General features: G+C 37.8%; 1 protein-coding gene across 4 annotated transcripts in view; it reads right to left on the bottom strand.

The window, feature by feature from the left end:
* The window catches only part of LOC150075060 (TATA-binding protein-associated factor 172-like), a 934,682-nt gene that overhangs the window by 539,486 nt on the left and 372,904 nt on the right, over window positions 1–22,292 (bottom strand). The gene's annotated exons all lie outside the window — the stretch shown is intronic.

Here is a 22,292-nt window from a genome sequence, read left to right as displayed (position 1 = left end):
TTGACTGGACTTTCTGTTGCTTGATCTGCTTTCTCATTTCCCTGGATTCCAGCAATCCCAGGAATCCAGCAGAACCCTACCGCTATGTTATATTCTGCCAGATTAATTAACTGTGCTCTGATTTCTTTCAAAATAGGATGACAGTACAGACATCTATGTTGTAAAGAAGTTACTGCATTCAAGGAATCGGTATAGATTATTATCTTTTCATTAGACCTGTTGTTGACGTGTTTGATAGCCATTTTTATTGCATTGAGTTCAGCAGTGTATATACTGTAACTAGGAAAAAGGTTTTCAGAGATAGCACAAGTAGAAAGAACCACTGAAGCACCTACATGTGAATCAGATTTGGATCCATCAGTATATATTTGCAGACAGTGTGTTTGCTGATGCATGAGCTGAATGTAGCTGCTTTATATTTTGATTATCCAGTGCCTGTTTTAGCCACTTCTGAAAAAATGACATAACGGTTTGAATGTGGCCCATGGTGGCTCCATTTCTCCAGTGTCTGAGTAGATATTGTCTAGTGGGATACTCCAATTCTGAGCTAAATCCTTCAGTCTGATTCAGCCAGTTAATTTTCATTTGGTTTATTCCTGTAGAAATTTAGGAAAGACAAGTTAAAGAGGTAAGGCCAGATGGGCTGTGAGGGCAGACTCCGAAAGGATAAAGGAGGTTCATGTGCATCAATATATAAACTATGAACTGGCGATTTGGGAGGCATCTGGAGCTATTCTAAGTGCATTGTGTTGAATGGTACTGAGGGACTGTAATCCTGATTTTCTAGATGAGTCATGTACAGGTGCACCATAGTCTAGTCTGGATCGGATTATAGTTTTATACAGGTGGAGAAGGGAGTGTCAGTCAGCTCCCCATGACATCACAGAAAGAACTCTAAGGATATTAATTTTCTTCAAACAAATACATGCTGTATGTGTTTCAAGAAGTTTAATTTCTTATCTAATACCACACCTATGAATTAATGTTGTCATTGGCTGGAATAACATGATTTCCAGGTGCAATTCAGGATCAGGGTGCAGTTTTCACTTCTTACAGAAGTGTATAGAAAATGTTTTCTTTGGAGATAGTTGGTATCCATTCTGTAACATCCATGATTGTATTTTATTTAGTGATTGGAGTTTTCTTTCAATGGAGTACATATTTTGTGAGTGACTGGATATAGTGAGGTCATCGGCATAAACATAAGTTTCTACTGAATTTGTGACGATTCTTTTAGAGTGTGTATTCTAACTGCGAAGAGTGTGACACTGAGGACTGACCCTTGTGGGACTCCTTCCTCCTGTATAGAGATTTGGAAATGGACTTGGAAAGTTTGATATTCGAGAAAGCTCTGAATTAATGATGATAAATGTCCTCTTAGTCCTAGGGCATTTAGGTCACAAAGGATGACGTGAGGTTTCAAAGGCTTTCTCTATATCTAAGCTCACCATGACCAAATGTTCATCCTTTATGAATGCATTTCGCACATTTCCCTCAGCCTTTATCATAAGGTCTAGGGTAGATCTGTTTTTATGAAATCCAAACTGATGTTGTTCATAATAATTTGAGTTTCTGGATACCAGGTGAGGTGAGTGTGTACCATTTTTTCATTTATTTTACATGTTACTAGCTGCTTAGGTAAGACTCTTACCTAAGCAGCTAGTAAGTTAGATTGGCTATAATTGTGCAGTTCTGATTGGTCTTTTCCTGGCTTTGGAATAGGTAGAACTACAGAATGTCACCAGGAAATGGGAAAGGGATTTGTGACAAATATTGAGTTGAAAAGTTTTAGGATGAAGTAACAAGTTCTCTCATTTAGATTGTTTAACATTAGGTTGTATATGCCATCTGGACCACGTGCACCATTGGCTGATTTTTTAAAGATTCTTCTAATCCATCCATACATGGTTAGTGGTTCATTACAAGACAGGACTGACTTCATTCTGAAATTTATTTTACATGTTTCAGCTATTGATTTGGCTTTTAGGAAAATTGGATCATATGCGGCTGATGCAGAATGGTGAACAAAAGATACCACAAGGATGTTCGCAATACCCTCGGGAATGTTTATTTCCTGCTCTTTCTAGATGAGGATTGAAGAAGGAATTGATGGAAACTTTCTAGCTAGTCTCTAATTTTCCAGCAGATTAGTCCCGCACTTGTGTCTTTAGTGACAGATGAAGCAAAACGAATCCAGGATTATTTTTTAGCTTTTTGTCGGACGTAACGGGCATGGGCTTTAAGTTTCTTGTAAATAATGGGATTGGCAGTGGTTGGATTCTTTCAAAACTGATTCCATGCCTTGTTCTTTTCTCTCTTAGCATTGTTTGGTGCTCCGTCCACTCAGCTGGGATTTGGTTTTAGATGAGTGGCTTCTCTGTTCAACTCACAATGCTTCTAGAATATGCTGAGGACCTTATGTTTCTTGCCCTAGGCTGTTCTTCTTTGGAAAGTACTGCCAGTACGTACACACACACACACAGTAACATCATGAATGACCTATGGTCACAAGAAAGTTTATTTCACTTGTGTCCTTTGCCTTACAAAAGTTGGTTATTAATAACACTTACTATTTCTCCTGACAAGACTAAGCTTCTTTATCTTAAGACCCTAATGACCTCAATGTTTCCACGCCTTCAACTGTTAAACGTTTTGGTCACACACTCTCTCCACGGATGACTCGCATAAATTTCCGGGTATTATTCTATATTGTCAGTTAAACTTTCAGAAACATGTTGCACCTCATGATAAAAGAGTCAAATTTACTTCTATGCTTGACCATCTGTCACATCAATCCTGCAGTATTAACCACCATACCATACCATTTGTCTTTTGTACAAAGTGGTGTTTGTTCTGATTCATACCTATGGCACTGCGATCTGGTTTTGGTATAATAAGAAGGTTACTATCCAAGAGAAACTTCCTCTTATCCAAAGAAGTATGTTCTTAATGATGAGTCATTCCTGTTGCAATGTCTTGACAGCTGTGCTACAGGTTTTATATGGTTGCCTACCTTGGGACCTCCAAATCACTTATCAAGGTTTTTGCTATTGTCTTAGACATGCCATTTCTGTTGACTTTTCAGACATAACTAAACATCCACTGAAATCCTAAAACAAAAAAAAAAACACATTGCTGGGACCACCTAGTCCAACTCTGGCAAGATCGGTGGTGTTCTATTTCCAAAGATATGGTCACAAGAAAGATTATTCCATTTGCATCCTTTGTCTCACAATAGTCTGTTCTAAAATGCTTCTGCCCAAATCATCATACTCTTTCTTCTAATTGGCCATGGGTCCCTTTGTGCTAAAGTTGCTATATTTAATCTGTCTGCTTCTTCTCTCTGTAAATGTGACATCTCAGAACAGTAGCAACATTCCTTTTCACCTGTCCATATTACTTGGATCTTAGTCAGCCTCTGTCTGCTTCGTCAAACATTTAGTCCAGGCAACGAGTCACCTCTCTTAGAATTAGCAGGCATACAATGCAAGGAAACAAGCTTATACAGCATCACACAAGCACCATTTCACCCATCCATTCGCTCCATTTAAGCTGCCTACTTCTACAACGACAGATGGAAGACTGTTCCAACAATCAACTACCTGCTGACTAAAGGCAAATTTCTGCACATCTGTTCTTCAACTATCTTCCCACCTTCCCATCTCTGTAGAAGAAAACTCTACCATTTTTCATACATAAAATAAATATTTGAAAACATGAACACTTGAAGTGACATATCGCCATTATTTTTGTGTTTCAGTCATACAGAATTTTCATGTGGTAAATGTCACAAGAAACCTGGAGGAAAAAACGATTATGAATGATTTTACATTACTACATCATGTTTATAATATTTGTTACGTGCACAGGCACAATTAATAGAAATCCATTGTTATTATTTTTTTTCTTTGATGAAATACATCAATTTCAAAGCATTTTTTTTTATTTTTTATTATTTTTTTTTTTGTATTCACTGGCTTAATTTTTTATGATGAACAAATGGTGAAGCTTCATGCAATCAAGGTTAGCAACATTTTTGTGAAAATTTAAATATAATTATCAACTTTTTATTTCATTAACACTAAGGAGTATTTAGATGCAAAAAAAAAAAAAAACTTGCACTACTTATTTAAAAAATTAATAATTAATAAGCTACTGGTAAAATGTAAAGTTTAGCATGTTAAAAGCACAAATCCGAAAGACCTAATAATTTTTTAAGATATTAAAATTAAAACCTTGGGTCTGTCACACTCCATGATATCACTTGTCTTACAAAATGGGGGAATACTACTGACAGGTTAATTGAAAGAATAATGAATAATAACAAATAAAAAATAATGAAAAGCATACATCAGCAGATACAAGCATAACCAACCGCATGTTGCCAAAATATAATGAAAGTCAATGAAAGATATAAATTAATTACGAATAAGTTAGAAAAATGGGTAAGCCGGATGACATGTGTATACCCAAAAATTAGTACTATACGTATCAGTAATAATAGTAGCAAATAATGCAAAAAGGCAAGCTTATATGTCATCAGCAAAAAAAAAAAATAAAAAATAATAAATAAAAAAAACACACCTCACTCATCCATCCCCTCCAAGAAGTCTAATTCTTCCGTGACATAATTCAAACTACCCACTTCGGTACAAACAGGTGGAAGTTTGTGGGTAGTCACAGCAAAATGAAGAATGCCATCATTACTGAGCTAACTCAACCCATTCAAGGCCTTAAACACCTCAATCAGATCTTCTCACAGGTCCTTTGGTCTCCAAATGCTGTAATTTGCAGAACTGAAGCCTTTCCTTGTAAGAGCATCCTTTTGTTCCTTCCACGAATCTGGCTGACCTCTGCATTCATTCCAGCAGATATACATCCTAAAACTCGATGTCCTTGCTAAAATGAGGACTCCAGACCTGTAGACAGTACTCGAGATGCAATCTAATAATGGGCAGCTGAGAGCTCTCAGCTGCCCAACTCAATGCCAGATCTCACTCCTGTGCATCAGGCAACACAGCGGCAATCTCCAAGGCAGAATGAGCTGGTCTCACAGGAACTAATTATTCTTGGTGACTATATTGTCAGGGAGACAGGGAATATAGTATGCAAAAAGGATAACTGGAACAGGACCAGAGCATATCTGTCAAAGGCAAAAGATGATGATGCTATACAGCAGATGTTATCTTTTAAGGGCACAACAGATGATATAGTTGTACACGTTGGCACTAATGACCTTAAGAGCAAGAGATCTGTAGATTTAATTAACAAGTAGATTGAAAAAAAGTAACAAGCTAGGGTTGAATTTTAAAGTGTCTGCAAATCTGTCCAGACACAATAGGAGGGAGTATATGAAGGTGGAGAGCCTTGTTAATCAATTCGGCCCTGGAGGGATTGTGCAAGGCTCATGGGGTAGAATTTTTTTCGGTATGGTCTGTGCTTGCTAACAGGAGAGACTGCTTCTACAGGATGTTGTTGTTGTGTGAGGGTTTGATGGTGCATAAGCTGCTTTGGCTGTAATGCGCCTATTCATTTATTGTAAGAATAGATGAGAAATTCTTGTAATGTCAGAAAAGGCTGCGATCAGAACTGATTAAAAACTCCAATTTGCTTCAGAAAGTTGAAAAATTCAGAAACATTTGCATTGTCACCGATAAGCTTCTTTAGATTTATTGGTTTCCAAAGGTTAACCGATGATAGCAAGGTTGCATTTCTGTCTTGTTTATGGTATGGGCATTAATGAGAATGTGTTTAACAGTCAGATTTATATAACAATGTGGACACTGTGGTGGATCATCTCCTGTGAGTAAATGAAAGTGGGTCATATGTGTATGACCTATTCTTGCTCATGAAAGGACTATTTCTTCTTGTTTTGATGTACAGACACTGGAACGCCAAATTTTCGGATACTGTTTAAACTTTGAAGATTTGTTAATGCTGACATCAAGTGGTTGGAGCTGGGATGTCAAGCCTCCAGGGATGACAGCTTGTTTTGTTTTTTGCTCTGCAGCAATCTTCTTTTTTTTTTGTTATGTGTGCCCTGAACTGATCAAGCACCAATAGGGCAGGTTTGCGCAAGAGCCCACATGGTCTCCTGCTCCAAACTTTCTCAAACCAGATCTTCATCCCATCCTGATCCATCCAATCCTTGTCATGAACGTGGACAATCACTCCTCGAGGAATGTCTTCTTTTGGCATTGTTTTGCGTATAATGGCTCTTTTCATGTCCATGTGTCTTCACAGTTACAGTTTTCACCCCTTCTTATCAACAGTTCTGTTACCATGACTACATCTTTTATGACAAAGGCATTGCGGACATGAGATTTGGCTTTGATAAACATGCCTAACATTAAATCTATTCTTCAGAAAGCCATACTGTTCTTCTGGAAGGAGATTCTCTGACTCCAGGATCTAAGCGAGGCTAGTATCAACTATCGTTACGAAAATTTTTCCCATGCAGCTCATAAGAGATATTGGCCTGTAATTTTTAACACAGGAAGGATCTTTTCCTAGATTTGGTAAAGCAATAATGAACAAATGGTGCCAGGAAAAAGAAAACGCATTTTCAGAGAAGATACAATTATAAAAAATTAATAGGGACCTCAAGTCTTTTTCAAGTAAATGCTTTAGCATAACATAATGAACACCATCTGGACCTGCTGAACTACTGGAAGATCTGTTTAATGATTTTTGAAGTTCTATTAATGTAAAGGGTTGGTTGTATGGAAATAAGCAGTGTGTGAAGAAGTTAATTTTATTTTATACTGTTTTCCACCTGATTTTGTGTTCTGGAAGGTGGATTTTTTTTTTTTTTTTTTTTTTTTTATTAAAACCCCAAATATGAGAGGTATTAGAACCTATAGTACTTAGTACTGTGCTTGGGCCGGAGGTTGAAAAGACGAGAGAAGATATTTGTTGACATGAGACTTGAACTTCTGCAGCCTAATTTTCAGGAAAGACATAGGAAGGATGGTTGTTCCAGAAAACGGCAGTTGAACGAATAAACGAGGAAGATGAAAAGTTGGTTCTGTGAGTTTGAAGTTGGACAGTAAATGGATGTTGGCTGGTGGCAGCACATGTTCGGCTGTTTTGAAAGAGAGAGTGGGAATATAGAAGCCAATTCAGAAGAACAGTTCCCATGGAAGTATCAGTAGAAAAGGCATGCAACAGACACAGTACATCTATGAGACAGTGAGTGAAGAGACTCTGATAGAGATAAGACATTAATTAACCAAACTGCCTTCTTCTGAATGGAATCTGGAAGCCTGAGAGAGGTTCTGGGGGGCACCGCCCCATATGTGGAAACAATATTCCATGGTAGGGCAGATTTACGATTTGTACAGGGTGAAAAGCTGTTTGGAAGAAAAGTAATGCCGGGAGCAAAAGAGTAAACCAAGTTTTTTAGATGCAGGGGAAGCAATATTTGTAATGTGCTTTATGCGAAGAAAGATTAGAAGTCAGGGTAATCCCCAAAAGAGATATATCATTTTGCCTAGAAATCAGAGTGTCACCAAAGATAAGCATAAGTATCCTTTTTGGAAGACATAAGACAAGACTGAGTTTTAGAAAGATTGAAATCAACTAAGTTATCTTTGCCCCATTAAAGAATTACCTAGAGATCAGCATTTAAGGATTTGGTAGCAGATATTCGAGAAGTTGAAGCTGATTGAGCAGGACAAGGTTTCTCAAAGTGGAAAGCGGAAGGCAATGTGCTATCATCAGCAAAACCATGGATAGGATTTCCAGTCAAGAGGAAAAGAGTGGGGTAAAGAACTAAACCTTGGGGACACCAGCATTAGTGGAGAAGTTAGAAGACAGAGAGCCATCTACCAATACCAATAGTGAGCAATCAGAGAGAAAACTGGATAACCAATTACAAAAAACAGTTGGCAAACCATAAGATGGACGCTTTTAGTAGTAGTTTCACGTGATGCAAGAAAGAAAGTGTATGAGCTTACGTATATAAGCCAAAAAAATTTTTTTTAAAAATTACAAAACAATTCCCTCTAACTGTTTGTCCAGTACCTCCTTAAATTTATTTAACCTATCAACTTCCACAACAACAGATGGCAGTTTGTTCCAGCAATTAACCACCCACTGGCTAAAGGCAAATTTCCACAATTCTATTCTACATCTGTCTTTCCTCAGTTTGAATTTATGCCCCCTTAGGTTCGTAATCTGAACAAGTGGAAGAATCCCATCAGAATTCAGGGATCTCAACCCATTCAAGGCCTTATACACCTCAATCAGATCACCTTGCAGATGAATAGCAATTTGCAGAACTTAAGCCTCTCTTGGTAAGAGCACCCCTTTATTCCTCTCACTAATCTTGTTGCCTTTCTCTGTTACACGCTCAAGCAAATCTACATCCTTCTTAAAATGAGGCTTCCAGACCTGTACGCAGTACTCAAGGCGTGGCCGGACCATTGCCTTATACAGAGGGACAATCACCTCCTTTTCCCTGCTAGCAAAATTCCTGTATATCATTGACAAAGGCCCATGACCTGCCCTGGCAGCCTGACTGCACTGCTCAGAAAATTTCATATCTGACTGCACAATTACTCCCAGGTCTTTTTCATTTTCTACCACCTTAAGTGTAGTACCACAAAGTTGGTACGTTTCTCTGGGTTTACTTCTACCCATATGCAGTACTTTGCGTTTGTCAATGTTAAACTTCAGTTGCCACGTCTCAGCCCATCTGTCCAAATTTTTTATATCCTGTTGCAGTAGCACACTGCCATTAACAACCCAGCCAACATTTGTATCATGTGCAAACTTTGAAACTAAGTCTGATATACCTTCATTAATATCACTGATAAATATAGAAAACAACAGTGTACCCAAAAGAGAATCCTGTGAGACTCCACTAATAACATTAGTCCACGAAGAGCAGCACCCATTGATTATCACCCTCTGTCTTCTCCCACTCAACCATTCTTTTATCTATTGTAGCAACTTACCCTTAATACCATTCTGCTCCAATTTCTACACTAGTCTTCCATGCACTACAGTGTCAAAAGCTTTCCTGAAATCCAAATAAATTATATCAAAATTATTTTTTGCATCCAGTTCCTTTATAACCACATCATAATATTGAATTCAATTTGTCACACAAGACTTTCCTTTAACAAACCAGTGCTGTGTCTGAATTTTTACTCCAGTTTTGTCTAGATCAGGGGTGGCCAACTTAATTTGTGATGCGATCTACTTTTTTTCCTTCAAAATGTGCTGCAATCTACCAACTCAAGAATTTAATTGCACATGGTTAAAAAAGTTAATCAACACATATTGAAAAATGTTGTTTATAAATTTTACAATTCAATACAATTCAGAATTCTTATTTTTAATTTATGTGATGTTTGTATTTTCATGTCGTCTTCCAAGTTTTCAAAAAGGGGATATACTGTGTTAAGGCCAACCGAAAAGAGTCTGCTGTATTCAAGTCCATAAGAGCAGGGCAATTCTTCATCTTTGTTCGTTTCAAATATGAAAAGGCCGATTCACACACGAGTAGAAATGGAGAACCAAAACAGGAAACTAATTACCTTAAAAGAAACTTCATTCTGCATACACACAAACACACTTTAGAAGAGGGGGCTTTGACAGTTTAAGGCAATGTATGGCATCTGTGAACTGGGTGGTTTGCCAAAGGATGGAAAATACATTTGAAATATACGGAATACTTTTAAAGCAAAAATCACAGAAGTCACGAACACATACATACTTTTAAGAAAATATTGCAGGAGGAGGTGGCCAAAATAGATGATTGTGGAGCTGGCCGGTCAAATACAGCAGAAAAAGATAGTATAGGACAGTAACAGAGAAAGGAAAAGTTGTCATCATCATCAGCCATTTTCAATCCAATGCACGATGAAGGCCTCACCAGCAACTTTCCATTGCCTTCTGTTTTGTGCAATGGCCATCCATTTACTACCCACAAACTCAAGAATTTCATCTATCCATCTCAGCCGTTGTCTTCCAGGTTTTCTTCTAGCTCCTCTTGGGTACCATTCTGTTATTTTCTTAGTCCATCGGTCATCATGTCTTCGAGCTATGTGTCTTGCCCAAGACCATTTTAGTGCTTTAGTTTTGATAAGAATGTCCTTTACTTGAGTTTGCTGCCTAATCCATGTGTTTCTCTTCTTATCTAACAGTCTTATTCCCAATATAATTCGTTCCACTCTTCGCTGTATAGTTCTCAGCTTCTCTTCCGTTCTTTTGGTGAGTGCCCAGGTTTCACTTCCATGAGTCATGATGGGGGAGTACACATTAGTTCATTATTTTACATTTCAGACAAACTGGGATATTGCTCTTAAATATGTGACTATATTTCCTGAATGCTATCCTCCAAAATGTATTCTTCTCTTGACTTCCAGCCATTTATCATTATTACAGCTAATAACTTGTCCCAGATAAGTATATGACTCCACCTTTTCAATTACTGCTCCTTCAATCATTATTTCCCATTCTGTGGCATACTTGTTCATCATTACTTTTGTTTTAGCCATATTCATGTTTAGTCCAAATCCTTACTAACCGTGCATAACTGATTAAGATTTTGCTCTAATTCTTTGGGATCGTGGCTTATGACCACAATGTCATCTGCAAATCATAAATGATTTAGGCACTCTCCATTCACACTGACTCCTTTCTGTGATCAGTCTAATCTTCTGAGAGCTTCCTCAAGGGCAGCAGTAAACAACTTCAGAGATTGTGTCTACTTCTCGAACTCCTTTCTCAATTTTAAATTTGATACTGTCTTTGTCTAGTCTCAAAAAGGAGGTAGCATTCTCATATATTTTCTTCAAAATCATAATATATGGGTTATCTATGCCTTGTCTTTCCAGTGCCCAAAACATTGCCGTATGCTGTATGGAGTCAAATGCCTTTTCATAATCCACAAATGCCAGGCATAATTGTGTTTTATATTCATTGCTATCTCCATTAGCTGGGATATTACATGAAGGTGAGAATCCTGTCCTAAAGCCAGCTTGCTCTTTCGGTTGATTCTCATCAAGTATTCTTTCTAATCTGTTAGTAATGACCCTTGTGAACAACTTGTAGATGTGGGATAACAGGCTAACAGATCTATAATTTCCAATTTCTGATTTATCTCATTTCTTATGCAGCAAAACTATGATCGCATTATTCCACGACTTAGGTATCGTGGAATAATCCCTAAGTAGTCACACCTTTTCTAATGCATTTTGTGAAGAACCTTGCCAGTTTTAACAAAGCTACAGTAATTTCATCTTCTCCCAGGGCTTTCTGATTCTTATTTTCTCCAATGCATGTTCTACCTCATCAGGAAGAGTATTGTGTAGGTCGTATGTGTTGATAATTTGAGATCCATCTTCCCCAATGCTGCCATCATTCCCTCGCTCCTTGTATAATTCTCCATAGTAGTCTTCTGCTATTTGAATTATGCCTTCTCTGCTGTTTATAAGTACACCATCGCTATTCTTCAGTTTCAGTATCATTTGTCTTTCTGTATTACTGCTCATGGCTGCTGATTTAATCCTTTTTTTCCTTAATGCTGATTTATCTCCTTTCTTATGCAGCAAAACTATGATTGGATTATTCCACTGCTTAGGCATTACACCTTTTCTAATGCACTTTGTGAAGAGCCTTGCCAGTTTTTGTGCTATGTCTCTTCCTCCCAATTTTAACAACTCTACAGTAACTTCATCTTTCCCCAGGGCTTTCTGATTCTTCATTTTCTTCAATGCATGTTCTACCTCATCAGGAAGAATATCGGGTATGTGTTGCTACTTTGCAATCCATTTTCTCCGCTGCTGGCATCATTCCCTCGCTCCTTGTATAATTTTCTATAGTAGTCTTCTGCTATTTGAATTATGCCTTCTCTGCTGTTTATAAGTACACCATCGCTATTCTTCAGTTTCAGTATCATTTGTCTTTCTGTATTACTGCTCATGGCTGCTGATTTAAATCCTTTGTTTTCCCTTAATGCTTGTTCTACTTTTCTTGTGTTAAATCTTCTTATGTCCTCTCTGAGTCTCTTTCTAATGGCTTTGCATAACTCAGTATACTCAATTTTCTCCCTGTCAGTGTTTTTCTTGCACTTCATTTGTCGTCTTCGGTTCATCATGACAAGTGTTTCTTGACTAATTTTTTCTTCTTTGGATTTCTTTTTCCCTCTAGGTTTCTTGGACTTTATCACTTTCAGAAAGGTGTAATATTCCTCATCAATATCTTGGTCCTGAGCAGTCTGCAGAAGCTCAAACTTGTTCTTAAGTTCCAGTACATACTGTTTTTTCTCCTCTTCTGTTATCTCAAAGACCTTCATATTATTTTCTCTAGTCAGTTTTTTCCTTTCCTTTCCTACATCTATATAAAGTGTGCATCTTACCATTCTGTGATCACTTCCAACATTTACCTTATTCAGGACAGTAACAACATTCATGATGTATCTTCTGTTAGAGAGGATGAAGTCGATTTCATTAGTTGTTAATCCATTTGAACTCTTCCATGTCCACTTTCTGTTCACCCTTTTCTTCAAAAAAGTGTTCATTATTGACAATCCTTGAGATTCTGCAAATTCCACAAGTCTTTCACCAATTCCAAAATTTCCTATAGTTCCCCTTTCTGCGCTGTTTTGTCTTTTTTCAACTTTAGCATTGAAGTCCCCCATAATAATAGTAGTGGGTTTTCTGCTCATTTAGAATGACTCTCAATTTTGGTCTATATTTCTTCAACCTCTTCATCATCATGGCTTGATGTTGGTGCATAAATCATTATAACCTTTGGCTTAACCTCTTAGAAATCTTGAGTATTAGTCTTGACACCCTTGGTGATGTACTGTTGAATTTCAAAATTTTTTTTTTTTTATTTGTATGGACCAGAAACCCAACTCCACCTTCGGATCTTTCACGGTTTCCATTGGTGTACAGCAGATTTCCACTTGATAAACTTAGAAGTGATTCATTTCTTCTTCTTCTTGTTTCAGCCAAACCAATGATATTCCAATTCACATTTTCTAGTTCCATTTCCAGCTCTAATATCCTGTCTTCACCGATGAGCGATCTTATGTTGTAACAGGAAAAGTTCAGTTTCCATGCATGGCAGCCTGGTTGTACCCAGAGATTCTTAGCACCCTCTCTTCCACTCTGATCCTCTCACTAAGAGGGGGAGGGGGATGAAAGCCGCTGGGGACTGAGGGCCATTCATTTCGTCGTGCTGTCATATGTTGGAGGGTTTGGTCTTTTCCTCTTCACACTGACCAAGCATCTTGAAGAGAACCACTCTACAAGTTTGTTGCCACCTAAGTGGCATAACAGGGCTTACCATCAAGAAGGTGGGCCTGTGTGGATTTTAGGGAGGCAGGATAACCAGACTTCTCCTAAATCTTCTGGATTAGAAAGATATTGGATACATCAGTGTTTTAGACTGAGTGTCTGATAACACACAGAATACCTGTTCCCTTCTAACTCCAATGAAAAGTACCGAAGCCTAAAACAGGTACAAGTTGATCTCTAACAGTAACAGGGAGGCTCCAACTGAGTATGAGAAAGCATTGGCTAAGAAACCAATGTGGGAGACAAGAAATTTTTCATGTATATGAATAAAAAGAAAAGAAAAAAGAGAATCAGATTTGACCATAGTGCACTGGGTGAGGAAAAGTCTTAGACAAGTTAGTGCGGATCAATTGAACAGTACATTGCATCTGTCTTTGATAACAAAAGACCCTTAATACCCAGAAGAGGCTGTGCAAGTGCAGCTGATCCATATGAAATCAGTGATGTTGTTACTACAGATGATTGTTTATTGGAAAAACGTTTGAGCATAAAGGCAAGTAAGACTCATAGAGTTGATAGCATATACAAAGTTCTGTTTGCCCCACTACAGAATTACCTGGAGATCGGCATTTAAAGAATTGGTAGTGGATATTTGAGAAGTTGAAGCTGATTGAGCAGAGCACAGCAAGATTTCTCAAAATGGGAAGTGCAATGCAATGTGCTATCATCGGCAAAAACTATGGATAGGATTTCCAGTCAATGGAAGAAGGTCATTAATATACAAGAGGAAAAGGGTAGGGGAAAGAACTGAACTTTGGGGGACACCAGCATTAATGGAGGAGTTAGAAGAGAGAGAGCCATCTACCATCACCCTCAGTGAGCAATCAGAGAGAAAACTCGATAAGCAATTACAACAAAAACAGTTGGCAAACCATCAGATGGAAGCTTGTTTAGAAGAACTTTATGCCAAACACGATCAAAAGCCTTTGAGATGTCAAGAGAAACTGCTTGTGTTTCACCAAACTTTTCCATTGAATTTGTCTATAAATGGGTAACATAAGCCAGAATATCACCAGTGGATTGACACTGACGGAATTCATACTGGCGATCTTTGATCAGACGGAAGGTTTCTAGGTAGTTTAAGAGTTGGCTGTTAATTGATTTCTCCATTAATTTAGAAAGAGTACAAGTATTGCAATGGGACGATAATTGGATGGGAGGGATTTGTCACCCTTTTTAGGAATTGGCTGCATATGAGCAAATTTCCAAGCAGAAGGAAAAACACCTTTGGAATAAGAATGTGAAAAAAAGGTAGAAAAGACGATGAGTAAGTTCAGGAGCACAGGTTTTGAGAACAAGCGGAGAAATATCATCAGGAACTGGAGCTTTCTTAGAATCAAGATTCATCAAAATGCTTCTGACATCCTTTTGATGGCCATAGGAGGCATTGAATGGAACGTGCTGGGAATTTTGGGAGGTGTTTTACCAAGATGATTAATACAGGTGTTGGAAGAAAAATAGGATGCTGGCAGGTCAGCTTTATCCTTGGACGAAGTAACAACAGAACCATATGGTTTTGGTAGAGATGAGAGCAGAGATGGGCAAAAGTTGCAGCCAATTGGGTTTTTTTTTTTTTTTTTTGGCTGATGCTGCATAAGCTTGCTTTCTTGCATCAAATGCCTCTGCTAATGCTAATGCTAATTGCTTTGGCAAGAGACCAGAATGCTTGGCTACCATTAGGGTAAGAAGCAAGTTTACTACTCTTAGCTTGTCCAAAATCTAGTTTGGACTGATTAATAACTGCGTTACAATTGTTGCGAGCTTTGGTGTAAGCAGAAAACGTAACTGAAGAATTGGTAACAAGCCAATTACGATATATTGAACAATTAGACTTTATACCAGCCGGTATTCAAATAAACAAATTCCAATCCTGCAACTAAAACACTTTATTTACAATAAAATAAAATAAAATACAAGTGTATAAAATGAAATTAAATGAAATAAAATAAAATATATAGTAGTCTGAAAGGAATGATAAAAACAATTAATAAAATACCGTAACAACTGTAGCTTTCGGAGATATCGATCCCCTTTCTCAACAGCATATTTCTGCTGTGTGGCACATCCTTAAATAGCAGATCCACGGCACTCGTCACATGGTTCCTCGGGAGTAAGGCCGGAATTTCCCATTTATGCACTGGAACCGGAAATGGCTCGGAAGCGCGCTAGCTGAAACCGTTCATCTCACCCAAGAACCACAGTTTCCAAGAGGGAATGTAAATGTACACCCTTGTCTCTATTAATGGAATTGCTAGCTGCCCCAATACGTAAACACTCAAGCCATTTACGGTCCCAGAACCCCTGTGCATGATATGGATGACAGTATCCTCCGGGGAGGATGTATTTTATTTTATTGTATTTTATTGTAAATTAAATCACATCAGTTTTAGACTACTATATATTTTCTTTTATTTCATTTCATTTAATTTCATTTTATACGCTCGTATTTTATTTTATTTTATTGTAAATAAAGTGTTTTAGCTGCAGGATTGGAATTTGTTTATTTGAATATCGGCTGGTGTAAAGTCTAATTGTTCAATATGAATTATCCCAGCCTTGTAGGCCTATTTAGAGACAATTACAATATGCAACGTTCTTCTCTTGAACAGCCTTAGAACATTTATTGGAAACCCAAGGATTAGATAAAGGATGAGATTTTAAGGTGGAGTGTGGAATAAAGGACTACATTCATACAAGAATAATTTCACTGACACGATCTGAGCAAATGTTGACATCAGAAGTTTTGAAACAGTAATCCAACCAGGGAAAAGAACAGAAGAAATCTTCCAGGTCATCCCATTTTGCATTACTGTAATACCAAACAATACAAGGTTGGGAATAGCCATGAGATAAAGGCTCTATTGGAGAAGAGACAATCACCAAGTTGTGACCTGAGGTGCCTAAAGGACCACTCACTTTGACCGTGTACTTAGAACGGTTGTTTGTGAGAAAAAGATCAAGCGTGTTGGCTGTATGGTTAGGATTATCTGGTATTCTTGTAGGTAAATGAACAATCTGTGCAAGGTCATTAGTAATTCCAAAAGCCTCAGCATCTCGACCAGCTGTGTCAGTGTGACTAGAAAACGGAAGCCAGCTGGAGTTGCGAACATTGAAATCGCCAAGGAAAATTACCTCACTGTTAGGAAAGTTGGATTGGAGAAAGTCAAAGAGCTCCAAGTGATTAGTGGAGCTGGGAGAACGATAGAGACAACAGATAAATTTGACACAGTGAGGTAGAGAGATTTTAAGCCAGAGAAGATCGAAAAGAGGAGATTCCAAATGACCAAGTTTCTGACAGGGAATATCGGAACGGACATATGCACAAGTACCACCTTTGAGGCGAAATGAATCATACAATGAATAGTTTGGGCAATTGAAATGAGCAGTAGTTGAATAAAGTGATAACTGAGATTCTGTGTGAAAAAGAATGTGGGGTTTGGCAGTCTGCAAGTGGAAATGGACATTGTTGAGATTAGAACTGAGACCACATACATTTGTGAAATGAATTCGGGAGTGTTTAGGAGGATTAAATCTTTCCGGAGATAAACTTACTCTATTTGTTTGACAATTCATGGTGTATTCATTGTTTATTTGGAATTTAACAAAGCATTTGACTCAGTCCCTTATGAGAGGTTATATACGCTTGAACAGGTTGGAATCACTAGTAAGATTCTAAGACAGATTGTTGGGTGGCAAAGAGTTGTGATTAATGGATATTCTTCAGATTAGAGTAGTGTCCCTCAAGGATCAGTTCTTGGAACACTGTTGTCCCATTTTCATAAATGACATCGACAAAGGGATAGAAAGTGTGATGTCAAAATTTGCAGATGACTTAAAGATTAAATGGAGTTGTTAATGATCAGTGCCAAGCAACACTCCTTAAGGATGACTTGAACAGACTTCAAAGAATGTCACAGAAGTGGCATGTTTTAATGTTGTGCAAATTTAATGCTGTACAAATGCAAGGTGCCTCATCATCATCAGCCATTATCAATCCAATGCAGGATGAAGGCCTCTCCAGAAACTTTCCAGTTCCTTCTGTTTTGTGCAATGCCCATCCATTTACTACCCGGAAACTCTTGAATTTCATCTCTCCATCTCCTCTGTTGTCTTCCAGGATTTTCTTCAGTTCCTCTTGGGTAGGACTATGTAATTTTTTCAGTCCATCTATCATCATATCTTTAAGCTATGTGTTCTGCCCAAGTCCATTTCAGTTCTTTAGTTTTGATGAGAATGTATTTTACGTTTGTTTGCTGCCCAATCCATGTGTTTCTAACAGCCCGATTCCTAACATAATTTGTTCCATTCCTTGATGTGCAGTTTTCAGTTCCCTTCCATTATTTTGGTAGGTGCCCAAGTTTCACTTCCATAAGTCATGGTGGGGAGTGTACATTGGTTCATTATTGGTTCAAGAAATATAGTCAGTGTGTGACTATATTTCCTGAATGCTATCCATCCGAAATTTATTCTTCTCTTGACTTCGAGCAATTTATCGTTATTATGGCTAATGACTTGTCCAAGATAAGTATATGAATCCACTTTTTCAATTTCTGCTTCTTCAATGATTATATCCCTTTTTGTGGCATACTTGTTCATCATTACTTTTGTTTTCGTTGTATTTGTTTTTAGTCTAAAATCCTTACTAACTCTACACAACTGATTAAGATTTTCCTCTAATTCTTCGGGATTGTGGCTTATGATCACAATGTCATCTGTAAATCGTAAATGGTTTAGTACTCTCCATTCACATTGACTCCTTTCTGTAACCAGTCCAATCTTCTGAAAGCTTCTTCAAGGGCAGCAGCCTTTGTCGGAGATATTGTGTCTCCTTGTCAAACTCTTTTCTCAATTTTAAATTTGCTACTGTCTTTGTCTAGTCCAATAAAGGAGGTAGCATTCTCATATATTTTCTTCAAAACCATAATGTATGGGGATGTATATGCCTTGTCTTTTCAGTACCCAAATGCCAGGCATAATGTTGTTTTATATTCATTTGCTTTCTCCACTTAGCTATGATATTAAGTGAAGGTGATCCATAGTTGAGAATCCTGTCCTAAAGCCAGCTTGCTTTTTTGGTTGATTCTCATCAAGTATTCTTTCTAATCTGTTAATTGTGACCCTTGTGAACAACTTGTAGATGTGGGATAACAAGCTAATTGGTTTGCAAATTCCAATTTATCTTCTTTCTTATGCAGCAAAACTTGGGGAATACTAACCCAGAAATAAATTATACACTTGATGGGGTTTAATTAAAAACAGTGGATGAGGAAACGGACCTGGGCATTACAATACAGGCAGATATACTGTATATCTGCATACTATATTCCATACTGTATTCAAGTATGGAGACAACATCTGAATAAAGACATCAAGCTTCTTGAAATGGTCCAAAGATGGGTAACTCGAATAGTGAGATTGGCAGAAGGACACCCGTTGAGAAAAGACTCCGATTATGTGGGCTACAGAGCTTGGCAACCAGGCACATTACAGGTGACCGGATTGAGGTTTATAAAGCTCTAAAAGGGATTAGTAAAATAAAGTTGGAATTCTCACTGTTCTAAAGAACTGGTTTGCCTGTGGATGCAGTGGATAGTGAAAGTGCAAGGATGCACAACACTTGATAGGTAGACGGCAAAAACACAAGGATCGTGAATGCTGCAGATTTGGATTTTCAAAGTTCATATATTATGGATTTTGGATATCATAGCGTGGATACAGGTGAATTCTATCAGGTAAGAGTACTTTTGTTGGTAGTTTATTGTTATTTGTGGACTTCTGAACGAGTTTTTTACAGCGTTAGCATTAGCGATCCTACTTTGGCAACTAGAGATTTTATAACTGTTCAGAAATTCAGTAGCATTAAGATTTTAATGCTAAAAATTGATGTATTTGTATTATTTTGATGGGAAACATACCTATGACATTAGATTGATTCTATTTTTAGATTTTACGACACTTTTCTTTGTTTACCATGAAACAAAGAACGAGAAATTGCAATTTACTGCCAAAACGGAAATATCCTGTAACTTGGTTTAAAACAGGTCGATATTAGAAAATAATATACCAATATAATGAAAGGTTTTCTTGTCCCCTATCAAAGGTACAAGAACAACTTTTCAGAACACAGGAAATTAATTACAAAGCTTTTACAATTTTACACAAAAGGCATTTGAAATAAGACAATTTGCAGAGACAGGCCAAACATCCCTCCCAATGCCCAACCAATAATCCATCTCCCACCAAGCCCAGATCAGGTGATAAGGTGAAACAGGAATTGTGGCAAGAGGGAATAAATGCTAGTTTTGGTGAAAGATAGTGACCCAGTAATAGAGCAAGAGAGAGTGAATGAGTGTTATGGTAAATGGGAGTGAGTGAAGGAATGAATGTAACTGGCTGAAGGAATTTGCAGCTAATAATAAGTAATTTAGTTTAAACATACCAAACCAAATTGAACTCAATAGCAACAACAAGACACATGTTTGTGTTTCCCCCCCTGGCCTGCAAGATATGCAGAATATGGGGCTGAACTTTAACTGAAAAATAACAATAAGATGGAGTGCCTGGGAAGTGCAGTGGAGAAAGAAAGAAAGAGATAAACAAATGAAATAAATGCCCAAAGGATGACTGAGAATGTGTATGGGAGTGCATTTGCAAAAGAACATAAACTAAATTATGTTGAATTTATATAAGTATATAGAGTTTATATAAGTAAAGAAGTACTTTACCCCATGCAGCACAACATCGCTTCGCAATAAATGTGTGGGCAGGTATGGTCGGTGACTGCTTAGTCGGCCCATACCTGTTACCATCCCACACGATCTCCGCTAAATACCGGATCTTTCTTGAACAAGTTCTACGGTGCCTCCATAGCCAGGTGGGAAGGAGCAGCAGTGCGTAGCACACGCTTCTTGATTAGACTGGGGTTGGAGCCAGTCACCACCAAATACGGAGGATGTGGAAAGGTCAGGGAATGACCACCGCATATCCCAGAGCAATATCCCAGTTGCTAATGCTCCTAAAAACCAAATAACAAACAAACAAACAAGCCTCCCCTCCTTTATGACTTGATTACAGACTAGCTTATATCTGTTGTAGGCTTCTGTGTCTCCTGATAATTTATATGTATCCCATACATTTTTCTTCTCTGCCACGAGGCTCATTAATTCATCTGACTTCCATTTAGGTCTAAACCTTGAACAGTCTTTCTTAGTTGGTATGAAAAGCCTAGTAGACTCCAAGATTAAGTCCCTGAAGGCTTCTCATTTAGAATTCACTGTTGGTAACATCATCAGTTGATCCGACTCTATAGAATTTAAAAACTGTCTGAGACCTCTGTAGTCACCTTTATGAAAACAAAAACTCTTCCCTTTACTCTTGATCGTAGTTGCATCTTTAAGTAAATCCCACATCAGTAATACACTGTGATCACTGTCACATAGTGGTTCCTTTATCTGCAAATTCCCAATGCATGCATCATCACTGCTGATAATCAGATCAAGGGTATTACTCCCTCTAGTTGCCCCTCAAACATGTTGCTGTAGAAAACAATCCTCCAATAAATCCACAAAAGTCTTGCTAGCTTGCGAGTTCCCAACCCACAAGTTCCAGTCAATTCCAGTGACCCCCGCTTAACGCTGATTATCTTCCTGAAAAACAGAGCACTAAGCGAGAGAAGTATTCCCATGAGGTAACATATATATTTGTGAGTTGTGGTCTATTCCATAGGATATTTTCTAATCAATAATAAATGGTAGTGAAAATACGCACCAGTGTCGGTTAAAAATATTTAATATTCAAATTTTTGTACATATAAAATATTCTACATTACATACATATATAATTATGTGGTAATTATCTAACTAAAATCATGAATTTATTCGTCTGATGGCCCTGTGCTCTCGAGTTTTCATATCTTTGGATTGCAAAATACTTCGATTTTGGGTTGTGCTTTGGCCCTCTTCCTCTCGTTGTACATCGTGTAGGGATTCATTTCCTTCTTCAAATTTCTTATTACCTTAGCACTTCGTTCCACGTTAGGGTCGTTCTCCTGGAAATAATCACACATTTTGTTCAAAAGCTTCACTAAGTCCTTTTGCAGTCAGCGACCTCATCGGTTCTTCATTTGTAGTATCTTGATCATCATCATCACCTCCCAATAGTAAACTCTTGTTCTTTTATCATTTCCATTAGTTCTTCATTAGAGAGGCCATCCCTGTTGTTGTCGATCATCTCTTGTTCATCGTCATCGTTAAGCAAATTAACCTGCTTAATCCTGCTTCTATTCCAAGCTCAACAATTTGCATTTTAACATTTTCAACGGAATCATCAGGTTCCTGGGAATGCTTTATGCAATTCTTCCAAACTTCCCTCCACACTCCATTCATGGTTTTCTGAGTCACTTCATCCCAGGCACTTGAAATGTTGTAGACGGCGGTTTTAATGTTATAGGATTTCCAAAACTCCTTTAGGCTCGGTATATTTTTAGTGTTGATGGCTTTAATAGCTTGAGAAAAGGTGTTCCTTATATAGTACACTTTAAATGTGGCAATTACTCCTTGGTCCATTGGTTGGATCAGAGATGTAGTGTTTGGAGGCATGTAAAAAACTTTTATGTGATTGTTCAAGTCTTCTAAGCTCTCTTTGCTTGGGTGTCCTGGCACGTTGTCCATGATCAGGATTGCTTTATAACCAATGTTTTTTTTTTTTTTGCACAATATCTTTCCACTGCGGGACAGAAGAACTCAGCATACCAATCAATGAAAAGTGGCCTGGTTACCCAAGCTTTTTTATTAGCCTTCCAGATTACAGGTAGGTTTGATTTAGCTAAACCTTTAAGAGCCCTTGGATTTTCAGAATGGTAAATTAAAGGGGGTTTTAATTTAAAATCCCCCCGCAGCGTTACCACCCAACAACAAAGTTAAATGATTCTTCTCCGCTTTGAAGCCTGGCGTGTTTTTTCTTCTTTCAATATGAAAC

This window comes from Mastigoproctus giganteus, chromosome 14 (assembly GCF_048544385.1).
Source record: "Mastigoproctus giganteus isolate SK-2022 chromosome 14, ASM4854438v1, whole genome shotgun sequence".
In the NCBI taxonomy this organism is placed as follows: domain Eukaryota; kingdom Metazoa; phylum Arthropoda; class Arachnida; order Uropygi; family Thelyphonidae; genus Mastigoproctus; species Mastigoproctus giganteus.
This window is presented reverse-complemented; position numbering and strand designations above follow the sequence as displayed.